General features: G+C 36.4%; 1 protein-coding gene across 3 annotated transcripts in view; it reads left to right on the top strand.

Moving 5' to 3' along the window:
- The first annotated feature begins 284 nt into the window (after positions 1-284).
- heph (hephaestus) overlaps positions 285-14,265 on the top strand; it is a 359,023-nt gene continuing 345,042 nt past the window's right edge. For all 3 annotated transcript variants that reach the window (XM_053746143.2, XM_053746137.2, XM_064436007.1), the window contains exon 1: positions 285-1,009. The gene's annotated coding sequence lies outside the window, so the exon portion shown is untranslated. The remainder of the gene's footprint in view (positions 1,010-14,265) is intronic.

Genomic DNA, 14,265 nt, shown 5'->3' on the forward strand with positions numbered 1-14,265 from the left:
AATCGTATGATAGCCAGTGCGAGGGTGCGCTTGCACGTGTTGCCAGATTAATTGACTCCATCCGCGCTCCTAGCAAAAAGCACCAAAACAAACAAATGTGCACCTATTACCACGACCTCCCCAGACCCAGAATCTCTGTGGTCCATTCAGACTCCCCTGTGCACTTGTGAGAATATTCCTCAGGTTTTTTGTAACTTTATCTTTTTCATAGGTAGTATAGGCGCGGGTCGGAGTATGCGGGGGAGGGGCGCCGGCGGCGGGGCGGGTCGCGCGGCCTCTCGCGTCGCGTTTAGTACACCGCTCACCGAGTGTCGGACGCTCGACTTCGCAGTCGGCGACATTAGTATTCTTCGTTTATTTTCTTTTCTATTCGTTTAATTTGACGCACAGACAACCCGGCTTATAAATCATGAAAAGTGTTATCCCTGAATGAGTTACTGGTGTTTGCAGTGTTTACCGGAATTTTATTTTGACAGTGTCACGTTCACGTGCGGAATCAAATTATTACCGGTTCCGGAGTTTTCAAGTGTTTATTATACACACACGGCCTTCGTTCGCCACAGGTAGAGCCGGCTGATAGTCAAAAAGGTTATGTAGTGCCGGCTTTTGGGGAATTCTCGTGGGAACAACTAAAGTTGTGGTCATTCAGTGCCAGGAAAGTTCGGATTTATTCTAACAAGATTCTGGTGGGGAAACAAGTGTGAAGTGCGTGTGCCGGTTGTGTTTGGTGGTGCTCCTAACTTAAACATAACCTTATTTTGAAAGGGGCGCGTGTTGCACGGGCATGCGCAGTTGGGATCATCCACATTATTAATAAGTGACCCATAATTTTATAAACAAACAATTGATCGTGTGTGACGTGGTGTCGTGAAGCATCGCTAATCGGAGACGCACGAGTGGAGCCTCGGAGCCCGTGTGAAGTTCTTTTACTGTTGGATTTCAAATCCAGGATTTCGTTCACCTGTGGGATTTCTGATTCACCTGCGCGCGCACGGGAATTATTTCTAAGGTTAGTCTGGTTTTGTTGTTGTTATTTAAACTCATATGAAACTTGTAGAACGTTAAATAACTTATTTTGAACTTTATAACTAGTGGATAGCTGTGCGCCAGTGTGCGTTTGGGACTCTTGAGCTTGAGATGAGCTTACTTATAGCGGAATTCGAAATTCAAACGATGGTTTCCTATCTACCTACTTCCGTTCTATCTTCTCTTCACAAAACTTTTGGGTAAAATGAATGTTATTAGATTCTGCGTTTTTTATAAACTTTTATTGAAATGTAAGTAAGTAAATGTAATTTGTTACTACAAAAATAAAGTTACCTTATTCATGCAATGGATACAAGCTATGCGATTGTATTAGGTAAGAATGTAGGTACTTTTATTTAAGTAATTTGTGAATGGTTTTAAAACTTTCTGAAGTTCATTAGTGTTACCTAGTTATAACTATGTATATTTATTCTAATACTTTAACTAAAATTTCATCAGTTAGACTGATTGATTACTTAAATGAAGCTTGCGTACCTACTTAATACCTAGGTAAGGTACGCAAGCTTCGCAGTTAATTTTAGCTTAACTTGTCAAGCGAATTAAGCTTTATGTCTTATCGCTTAGTGCCCAAAATAGCTAGACTCTAAAAGCTGACAGAACAGACATACACGAACTACTATAGTGGTTTCAACTTTAGAGTACCTACAAGGTGCAACTGCATTTTTTGACAGATTCTTAAAAAAAGTAAGGTTCAGCCAACGGCATATCAAGCTTCCCAAATACCTACTTGCAAATTCGTCGCTATTACCGTCCGGCATAGGGATCCATGCGCGGTAACTTGTGCGGGTATAGGTACCTACCTACTCCATTTTTTCTTACAAGTCGTTGGTAGGTAGGTATAATGTAAAAAATCTTACCACGTGTCTTTTTTATTTATTTTATAGCAATAGAAATGAAAATAGACTTTAAGAAATTACTTTCATGGTTAACAAATGTTTTCCTCTAGAATGTACATAAATGTACCTAGGTACTAGGTAGGTTTGGAGTAATATTCGATTTATTTCAATAAAATTTACACAAGTCAAGCCTCTTAAGAATAAACTGAGTGTAGGTCTTCTTCTTTGGACGAATGTGAGACCGAAAGTAGATAGTGTGGAGCCGGAATTAAAAAGTGACTAAATTTGAACCTGTTCTGTACAGTACAGGCACCTGTCTGCCAATCTGCCCCGGGCTCAGCCGTGAAGTCTCACTCTAGTTTGACTCGCCCATTCAAGTCACGCCCCGTGATCGGTAATTCAAAAGAATTGAATTCAAATTGAATTAAAATTAGGACTTTGTACCTATAGGTGTAAGGTAGGGTGTCCAAGCGTTCGGATAAAGCCGGAAATAGGCTTTTTGATTGCGTGTCCAGCCAAAATAAACCGGTGTCCGGCTGGTCTTGCTTTAGTTAGGCTTTTTTTATTTGATTCATAGTCGCTTTCATAAGTCGAATATTGCGATCACAATCGAGCGAGTGCCAATCTAAACTTAAATCCGGCCCTTTCCCCCAAATGTCCGGCCAAGCTGGCTGGTCTGTCCGGCATTAGGTTTGGCGAACTGGCAACCCTAGGCAATAGGCAACTGAATATTAAGCGACCAAATTGCTTGTATTTTCGCTAAAATAACCAAACTTTATTAAGTAAACTATTAGGTACCTACTGTCTAGGTAGTAGAGCGTAGCGGAAAAAACAAATTTTAAAATTCAAGAGTGTCGCGGCCTTAGTGCCCAACGGCTGGACCCGGTGGGTACCTATTTTTGTATCGCAGAATTTTTATTTTATTTCAATACTTCAAAACAAATAGACTTCATTACTAGCTAAATTACTTACCTACTTAGTGCTTCTTGAATAGCACCTAAAAAATATTAACTTAGGTAGGTACCTATGGACTAATCACATTGTTATAAAATGCATTATACCTAATAATTACCTATCTAAACTTTTTTTCGTACGCATTATAATTTCTTGGGAGTGACGTCACTCGCATCTCGGTCGCACGTAGGATCAAGGTCGTTCGACAGAGAACGTCTGCACGGGGAACTTCCATTTGTGAGGTTATAATGCAAATCTAAAGTGGATTTCAATATGGATTCATATACCTTTTCTCTTTTTATTGATATAGGAGAGGATGGATTTAGATTGGAATATTGTGAACCTCATTTTAGACAGTGTAGAATACAAATCATTCGGCTGTGGAGTTAATGAGCCAATCAAAATCGCTGACTATTTATTTGTTTATTCTTTCTACTAAAATGTTGACTTCCCAATTTTAGTTAAAAAAATTTCAAATCTGGTAATAAGTTTTAGACTATTTCAAAAAGTAGGTAGGTAAATATATGTATAGGTAGGTATATAAACCTACGTTTTCAACAAATACAAGTAAATACTTGTCAGACGAATTGGAATAATACAGTTGAATTGAAATAAAGGATTTTTTTAACACAAAAATAACGATGCGCCCTTAAATAGTGTATTCCGTCGTTCCGTCTCTACTCTCTACAATTTTTAACCATTATCCATACGACCATGAACATGTCGTCCCCAATCAGTGATAATTTCAAATGGGTTCGACGCGGAATTCGCAAAACGTGCACTCTACGGAAAATGTCAATGCAGTTGCACTTCTCGGGCTTCTGGCTATTGTGATTTTGAAAACTGCCATTCCATATAAACGTAAAGAAAATTATTAAAATACATTCGTCATCTCCGTGCAATCATCGTAAAATTGTCAGTGTCTTGTACCTAATTACATGTATGCCTTCCTACGTGTCTTGGAAGGATATTTTTCCCTGCAATTGGATTGGGATTTTTTTAACAATATATCTACCTATGCCCGGTTTTATTTGAGGCAGCAAAGCCTGGGATTAGTATAAAAATAAATCCACAAAAATAAAAAGCTCGCTGTAGTATACATATAATCTATTACCTATTATGATAAAATGTTTGGAAGTACAAATATCGTAAATCCTTTCATCGCAAACTCTAAATAATTTGAAGGTTCTTGTATCGAAACTATAAGCCGGTTTTAAACGAAATAGAGGAAAGTATCCTGTGGGCTTTGACCGGGAACAATAGGATTTCATCCCGCCCCGGATTAATGCAGGATCCCGGGGGACTTCATGTCTTCCCCATGACTACAGATATATGCTATCCTTGCCGATGAGGACTAAAAGCTTTGAGATCTATGGATCATATTCAGGTAGAATCATTTATTTATAAACATAGGTAAATAGGTACTATTGCACAAGATGTGGAATATGAACCACTAAATATAAACTTTGCATCTAAAGAACAGTCCTACTTCTTAATCCTGATCCGTTCCTTGAGATATCACGAGGATTGGTCCTAATTCTAGGAATCCTAGTTCGATCGGCACAATAAGAGTACTGGCAAAGAGAAACTACTCAGCTGTATTTATATTTTAAAGAAGAACGCGGCACACTGCATAAGTTTCCCGTTGTTATTAATTTTCTTTGTGAATTCTATACTTTGTGTGTTATTGTGTGCAATAAAGTTATTATAGCAAACTGGTCGTCTAAACACACCAGTCATTTCGGATATTTATAAAAGAGGGACATGTTCCTCTGTGGACTCCTAACGCATGGAAATGGGTCAATGAATACAGTCAGAATAATCCAGGTGCGCTCTGGATGGAGTATTGACTATATCTAAAAACTAAAAGGAGGAACAGGTTTCATCGTTAAGAAAAAAAAATGTTCAGTTCAGATAATTTTTTTTTGTTTATAGAGAGTTTTCATTGTTGTTTGCGAAAACCTTCGCTTATCCTACACCCTACTAATATTATAAAAGCGAAATGTAACGATGTACTCGGCTATGTATGTTTGTTACTCTTTCACGCAAAATCTACTGGATGGATTGTTATGAAATTTGGTACACTGGTAGAATATCACCTGGAATAACACAGGGTACTTTTTATCCCGAAATTCTTACGGGAACGAAGCCCTGGAACGCAGCTAGTTATCTGCAATCATAGTGTAGTAAATTGCATGTGAGGTTTCCCTGCATGGGATTCTATGCGTTGGTAAATAAATGTAGATTCAACTACGTAGGGTAACTCGATGTGATGTACGTACTCGATTATATACGTTTTCATATTTCGGCAAAATAGCTAGGTTATTTTCGTTCTACATGGGGATATTATATCCGCGCAACATTCTACTCCACACGGCCGAGCCGAGTGTACCATAAAATAATAGGTTTAGGTTGTAATGACTGTGCCATTATGTTAGCTTTTGTTGAAATAGAGCTCTATGAGTTCTGTATATCACCATCCTGTTGGAAGTGGGACACATGATCGTTTCCTATTGTTTTTGTTATTTGACATTGAAGTGCACTTGTAGAATCGTTTAGGCAAATAAAAATCATAGTTAAAAATAAAAAAAGAAAATTTTAAAAATAGTTTCTCGTGTAGGTATGATGAGTTCTTATTTATATTATTTATATTATTTATTTAAAAGTTCATAAACACGAAAGATATAGGTACATTGAATTTATACATGGAGTATTTGCTCAAGGTGTTTTTTATTTCTAAAGAAATCTCTTCCAGCAAACCTGCATTAATGTGGCGTTACACGGAATTATCTTCAATTATTACAGTTTTAATAAATTTATTATTGTAGAAACCGAAAATATTATGTAGAAAGCTTACTGTTAGTAAAATAAAGCCGTATTCACACGCGTCAATGAGATCTCATATGCAATTGAATAGCTGCAAAAAGTAAACATCGTGGGAACATGCGCTGAAGATGTTCTTAGAGTTCTGTTTACGCGGCGGTTGACACGCAGCAGAGATAAAAATAATTCTTTAATAGAAGTGTAGAATTTCAGTAAACATTGGTGAGGTTAGGTATGTTACCAAGGAAAAATGTCCAGTCATGTGTATTCATTCGTCGGCAAATAAGCTATTCTTCTGTACCTACATATGTTTTCAGTTTGTGCTGCCTAAATTCCACAAGGTTTGATTCACTTCAGAAATAATGTTCCACTGAAGTAAATATTCCCCTAGACGACTCCAGGGAAAAATGTATACTAAAGAGTCATTGAATCATTTTTTCACATGCGATTATAAGATGAAGACAGTGGTTCTAAGTGAAAGTTTAACAAATCGTTCAATTATGTTTAAACTCACATCTTGTATTAGTTTTCATTCAATAGAGTTGTAGTAGTTCGAAAATTATCCACGGGAACATCGGAATTACGTTCGAAATTGTGAACGAAAGCTAAAATATATATTTTACACCAGTGAAGTTTATACTGATAGCATAACCTTATTTTAAGAGCGGGGTTAGTAGATGTAACGTTAGCAAATATTTGTGACCATTATTTGTGATGCGAGTTACCGAAATATAAACTTACTTAGGGGATGATAAATATTGTTATATTTGTTGGGGGTAAATCGTCCGTCTACTTCTTAGCGTGACGACGACGCGGTGAATTATATTAGTGAAGACCGCTCTACCGATACAGCACTATCCATGGCGACATACACACATATTGACCAAACTTTAATCATTCGTTATTTAAAAAAAAATATCTGAAAAGTGATATGAGTGCGATTTTTTAAAATAAAATCTAATTGAAAGTCTATATCAACTATTTATATATTTTTGTCTGTATTATGAATATTTTATGAATATTCTTGTTTCAACTTTGTCAAGTACGTTGGCCCGTATTTTGAAAAATTGAAAAAAAATAAGGAAACCTCGGCAATTGTTTTCTTTACATTTTTTTTATTATTTTCCCGTACAAGTGTTACCACAGCAACGGATTTGTCGGCTACAATAATAATTCCACTGCAAGAGGCAAAATAGTAGTGCTCCATAGTTTTGAAGCTCCTAACTTGATAGCAAGTGAATTGCAAGTAAAAGTCACATTGGTAATTTACATTGCAGTCAACGATAAGGAAATAAGTGCTAAAAAATTCCTTATGCTAAAGACTACAAGTCTCGGAGACGTTTGGCAAGATGGCGAGTTTCTCTAATGCCGGCCCTACACATTATTGGCGAACATAGACAGATGCCGACGCGAATGCATGAACATTGTGTAGTATGTATGAGAGTTTTTATTTACCTCAAGGAAAAACCAGCTATGTACGTCGAATCCGCCAAGTTTGGCGAACTTTTAGCCGATAGTGTATAGCCGCATAACACACGTCACCCCATATTTGACCTTTGGCTCCAATGATTACCATAACTGGTCTACCGTCTTCCCGAATGACTGGACCTATCTAGCTAGTATTATTTTTTAATGATGAACACATTGAACAACTTAAGTTTCTAAGAGTGAGTTGCACCAGTAAATTTGTCGTTAACTTTAACCTGCGCAAATAAACCGCAAAGTACCTACGTCATTTTGTCGTCAGCGGCGCGCGGGTTAATGTCAACGTCAAAGTTGACTGTCGTGCATGCAACTCGCCCTAATAGTTACAAAGATGTCTGATCAATATATTTCTAATTATTATATTACTGGATGTAATGAAAAATAAATGTACCTAATATATGTGGACGATGAAAGAGTTTAAAATGAACAATTCAATTAATGCAATCAATTCTATATTTTCCAATTATGTATTTGCTATAGGAGGTCAAAGGCCAAAGCAGTTATGGTTTAAATTTTCAAAACTTTATTTATTTTATGAATGGTCACGAGCTCACTTCATAAATTTATCAATCATCATGCATGCGCACGCGTTCTCATCTCACTGATCTTAAAATACAAGAAAACATGGAACTATTAACTGGCATGATTTTGTCTTCAAATCTAGTTTTAGTATATTATAACAATCCACGTACATACATATTTAACTGGATCCAAGGCACGTCATACATAATCTTCTAATATGAAGAAGAACTCATACATAATGATAATGTACTGTTAAATCTGGATAATCAGGAAACCATATTTCGGTTGTTGAAATGTGGAAGCGTATAAGCGTGGTAAAAAAACTAAATCATTATTTACCTTTAAAATTTACGAGACTATTATTTACTATTGCTTACAGAAATGTGCGACTCAGTTTTGGATATAATTTATTCATAATTAAGTCTCATGCGCAGACAACAGCAGAATACAAGACACAAGTACACTTGCCATTTCAATCGATTCTCTATTCCTATATATCAACCTTGAAGTCCAATAGCCAATGTCATGTAAAAAGTTGTTTCGGTAGTATATTAAACAATTGTTGTATAAAAAATAATTTTATTTAGCAAAATAAGTAATAGGAAAAGAAGAAAGTTAAAATTTTTAGTAATAAATTTTACAAAAACGGTGGGCTCTGCACCGCCGGCAGGCGTTGGACGGTCCGACCCTTGCAGTCCTATGTCTAAGGTTACCTAACGGCTGTTCCTCTTTGATACCTTTGTTCTTAAACCTGTACTATCCATCTTCATTGGCCTTCCACAATTCTTCCATACTTCCATTTCAAGTCCCTTTAGTGATTTTATTTTTTCCCAAAATGTCAATACTTTGAAATGGGCATTTCATATCTTACACTTTATCCATCCATTCCATCTGTGATAGAAACCCTGAGAAAATAGAATATGTTTTTTACGTATTTTCAACTCTTCACTTCACTTTAACAGTACGGAATGGGCGAAAAGACCCAAAGTATTCATTCGATTGGAAATCGATTTGTACTCGTTTGACCGATCACAGTTTTTGGAGCATCTCCCGAATGCTACCCGGACACTTGTTGAAATCGACAGCCATTGCTATAAAACAGAAAACATCTGCGAAAGACACGCAATTCACGCGAGTTTAAAACTCGTATAAGATTTAGATAAAGTAATCGATTTATTTCGTTCCCCTATTAATTAATAGCTGACTAATTGGTAAAACTCTCATTACAGAACTTTGATGCGGGACATGCGTCGTTTATCATTATATTAATGATCTGTGTATAAAATTTCACACTTTTTTCTAATGTTGCTTGGAGATATAAAAAATAAAAATCACGTCATATTTTGAAACGGGACGTGCAGTCAAGCGAATGTTTAAAACGATTAAAATAGTCTTTATGCCAACATCGAGTAATAAAAATAGTAGTTTCGATTGGGCTTAACAACCGGATCCGGGCGCGTCGCAGTCGTATCCCCCGCCACAAACACTCAGATTTATTTCATGATGTCATCAGTTCAAGTGGATTATATGCAGGTTTAACATTATTTAGCAGAGATTTAAAAATGAAATGTGCTTTCAAAATCTAATTAGAGAATAATTAATATTTTGATGCTCTGTGTTTTTGTGATGGTTATGAAATATGCACAAAAAAAACGAGTCACAAAAATCCGTCCAGTTTGTTGGGGATCGTAAAAAGTTTTGGTTTTTTTGTGGTTGTTTGAGGCGCGTGCGCTGCAGGTAGAAACATTATCTTCTTATTATGCGACGAATTTTTGTTGAAAATTATACGTCGAAAATTTTATAAAGGCTAGCACAAATATCCTTTTTCATTAATGAAATATCAGAGGTATATTTCCAAACTAAAACGGTCTTCGATAAATTACGCAAGTAATAAAATACTCGATTTCTGTTGGGGTCAGGTTCGCCGAATAAGTCGTTCACTCTCAATTTCATGCAGCCAGCTAAACATTTTTATATCGTCAGTTAAGGACCGGCTACTAAAACTGGTCCCGATCTTAACAAAATACCGGCTCACTCGAATGTGAAACCTACGGATAGTGTTAAAAATGGAGCACAGCCGATAAAGAGTTACACAAAAGAGTCCTATCCTAAAAGAACCACATATTTACAATCCGTATTTTGTTAGGACTATTTGCCTTGACCCACCTTTGGCCAAATTGAAATGTGATTTATTTCGGGGGCACATCTACACTTGAATAAGCGCATTGTGTTTTTGTCCGGTGATTCGAAAATGACCCTTAAATATATCAGTAGTGCGTGAGATTATTCCATCACTAATCCTGAGGAATGCTGTGTGGGAGCAGGAGGGCGAGTGAGTGAGTAAGATGGGAATAAAAGGGGAATACGTCTTTACCCCAGTGAACTCGAAATCATAAATTGATGGTTCTGGTTTCTTGTATCTCAAGCGAGTCAAATTAAGCCTGGCCAAGTTGTATTTTTAATTAGACCTACTATATTTAAACCACTTTTAAGTGCCTTTTATTACAAAAACCTCTTTTACACGAGAAGTAATGAATACAGGTTAAAAATAAAAATACATAAATCTCCCTTGCTATGTTGATTAAACTTATATGAAAAAATAATTTGGTAGGTAGTTATGTAGTTTGTTCCCAACCTTTTTCAAAGAACGTCTTCTACTTGGTAACAAACAAGTTTATTCCTTTTTTTATCTGTTTGTATATTTAAGCGGTTTCGAAGTGCATTGCTGCATTTCCCTTGCGGTAATAAAACTCACATACAAACTTCGCAATGTATGTCATGCATGTCTCAGATCGCCGATAGTATTCATGAGAAGCCATTAGAAGCGTCCTTCTTTCTTTTTTTGACACAAACATGGGACTTAGTTCTGATTAACAGGTACTTGTCATTATTTCAGAATTATTTCCACAAAATGTATTCTTCAGGTTTCGCAACTTTAGTATGTAAGGAAGATGTAAGGTATAAAGGTCCTTACATGGTCCTCACCGAATGGAGTTTTAACGCAAATAAACGCACGCACGCACCCTTAAAGACAATATAATGTATCTGTTACAACTGAACTGAAAGGACAGAACCTGTGCAGGAACTTCATTATCCTACAGGAAAGTTCCATCAGGTCGCGTCTATGCTACCAGGTTATTTATGAAGCGACATGTACTTAGCAGCCTTCGCTTGTCAGCGGCAGTGGTAATTAATTACTACCCCCGTCCCAACCCCCGATTGAAGTTAACTAAGCGTAGTTCGCTTAGCTCCCTGTGTTTTGACATTCGATGGGCCACTTTGAATTGTATCAGCTTTCTGGTCTATTGCTAATTGATACATTCTATTTCGTTTTCACTTCATTTCTTTACAGAAAATGTAACATAGATATCAGTACTAATATTACAAAGATTGGTATTCTTCTTTATAATATACTGAAATACCTGAACCGATTTTGATTTGGTTGATTTGATTCGGACATTAACAAAAGTAACTCTTCTTATTATCTACTTATTGACTCTTATTGTCCTGCTTATGCAGGTTCGGCAGAGTATATAGGGTCCCTCCGATTCGTTCTGTCTTGGTTCTGTCAGTTTAATCGATTTCTTCTGACGAGACGGAAAAGCTATTCAGACGTTGTTAGAGCAGTATATGGCTACGCTGATCGCTCTGTCGTTGGCCTTGTTCAAGTCCTCCATAGTGCAGGATGTGGGGCAGTTGGGACAGTGTGCATGTAGTACATGAGCCCCCTTTTCCATTCATATAATCATTGATACTGACATGTACGCTATTTTAACGCGACATAGATACAGTAGAACTTGTGTATAATAATGGCCTGATAGTAAGAAAACACCACAGTCTATGGAAACCAGCACTCCGATAAGAGTCTATGATTCGTCGCGTTACTGACTTGACCGAGCGTTAGACTCTTTCCTCAAAGGCCTAACGGGCATATAATAACAACTTACATAGCATGCATAACCAGGTAAACCTGTAAGAATATACAATATTGTACAAAGTACGGCTGTCGGTCCAAGTTATGTACTATATCAGACTGAACGAATTGCATATAAAAGTATCTCTCGACGTCTTTGTACGCGAGAGTGGAGAAAAGTATGGAACTGAATCCTATCCCGAGACGAGACGCGTCTTTAGCCCAAAATAAAAAGGCTACAGAAGTAACACATTCTTTTTATAAGACGTATATAAATATAAAGTGTGTGAGACTACTGCATATTAGAATGACAATTATTTTATGTAATGCCGGCTCCACACTAATCACATCGGCGAATAGCTCGCCAAACTTGGCGATTTCAGCGTATGTACACTGCGGGTTATTCATTGCGGCCAAAGTGCACTCACATACAAACTAAATGTATATATATGAATAACATGTTATCCACGTTGGCATCTGTCTGTCTCATTTCTTAGATTTTGGAGCAGCCATGTGGTGGAGCACGAAGTGATGTTTCCCTGTATATCTGTCAAGTTCATTAATGCAGATGATTTTCGGATATGCTTAAATTCAATTAGGCTAAAGGCATTTATAATTTGGCATCTGCTACTGAAACAATAGTCAAAAGTTTCAAATCTCACTGACAGTGAAAACGTCTATATGCTCTCGTTTTTATATTATTTTAGTTATACAATTTAAAAATCTTTCTGCATTGGCAATATTTTACACTTCCAGCGAGTCGTAGTATGTAATGCGCCCGATAATATATTCAGATCGCATTTATTCTCACAGTATAGGCACTGAAACAAGGTTTTGTTAGCGAGACAGTCCCCAGGCTCGTATATCTGAAACCTTAGCAGGTAAATCTGAGGGAAACAACGAAATACTGCAACGATCATTCCAAGTGCATGTAAAACCACAATCCTTTTTCATTGTATACAATTTGGCACCCGTAAATATCTAAGAACGTCTCTTATTTGATCGATTGCCCGGTTTTTTCTTCACCCGAGGTTCGTCGGAGTCCAAATTGCTCTAAAATTTCTACGTTTGTTTTTATAATTAAAACAAGTGGAAGACTACGAAACATTTGTTTATTTAATTGGGAAACGAATATTTGGAATTGAACAATTCAGCTAAATATACCTATCTTACAAAACTACAGCCGGATATAACATTCCTAACATTGAATACAAAAATAGTCCCCCATTTCCATTTGTGTCTGGTATTATAATTGAGTGGCATAGGGGCCTCTTAACCCCGCATTCGTATTATAGAGTGCGCTTCAACCATAAATCCCTGTGCACATTACATGTCGTCGGACGCGCGCAAGAAGTACTTGGGCCCAATATGGCCGCCAAGAAGTTAGAACTGCCAGACTTGAGAGGAATATTTTAGGTTCGAATTTTAAAATCTTCCATTCTGATCGATCTCAAGCATGGACCGAAGTTTTGATGGGTAACCTACTTTTAAATAGAATTTCGGTATGCTCAAGTGCATAGCATATTCAAAATATAAATTTAGGCGTAAATATTAATATGTACATTATATATATTTTCATAATTCATCACAAACCAAGATTGCTTACTTGTGATAATTTTTATACATCAGTTAGATAACTCTCTCAATGCCATATTGTATTTGTCTGATACGAACAATCTTGGTCTAAGGAACTGTCACAGGTTTCATAGATAATCTTTGATCCCTTCCTCGGATTTTACGGTGGCCATATCGCAAACAATGTTTCTTAAAAGTAACATAAGAAAAATAATAAGTAATGTCTATTTTTTTTAAAATTTTATCATATTGCTGTGCAAAAGAGTCACTTGTCCTCGTCTCGACTTTTCTTTCGAGTTCTTTATAAATGCATGCTTGTTTGCTTAATATATTTTAAAAAGCTTAGTATATTTTAAAAAATTTGATCATCTCACATATACTATATTTTTAAACGGTTTTATTAATTTTGACATGTTCATATAAATGTCTTGGTCAAATTGGTTTTTGTTTAGACACCGACTGGTTTAAGAGTCGATGAAATACGTCATACTTTTAATAACAGTAACTATTCCCAAAGCGTAAATGAAAAGATTATTAAGTATCAAGTAAACATAAAATGAGGGAAAGAAGCAGTCGCCGCGTACGTCTATTGTCTGTCAAATTTCTGTGACTGTCGTACCTCGACATTTACCTTGTTTTACTACATAAAGGTAGATAAAAAGTGGGTATGATCGTAAATATTTAAAAATATAATATTTCGAGCTTTAGTTAACTTTAAATAGATTTCGAGCATTAGCTAGCTGTAAATTTGATGAAGCGAAAAAAAATCTAATTAAATGAAAAAAAAAAAATCTAACGCAGCAACTGCATACTTACTGCGAATAATGGAAATCATCTTCTGAATAATTCATACTCGGGTCAAACTCACAAATGCACATAGTTATCGGCCCTTGTATTTCGGGCACGAATATAATAGTGTCTTCAAGCCGATTGTTTAGATAGGATCGGCGGTTTAGAGGAGATTTATCTCCATAATTAGCAAGCTCTTAAACATAATCCGTCCCGCTTGGCGTAATAACATCAATATTGGCTTGGGCTTAAATAGGATTGAAACCTGTGCTGCTAAAATGTGATACTCTTCAAATAAATAGTATACATTATTCAATGATA

The sequence above is a fragment of the Plodia interpunctella genome, chromosome 6 (assembly GCF_027563975.2).
Source record: "Plodia interpunctella isolate USDA-ARS_2022_Savannah chromosome 6, ilPloInte3.2, whole genome shotgun sequence".
NCBI lineage: Eukaryota > Metazoa > Arthropoda > Insecta > Lepidoptera > Pyralidae > Plodia > Plodia interpunctella.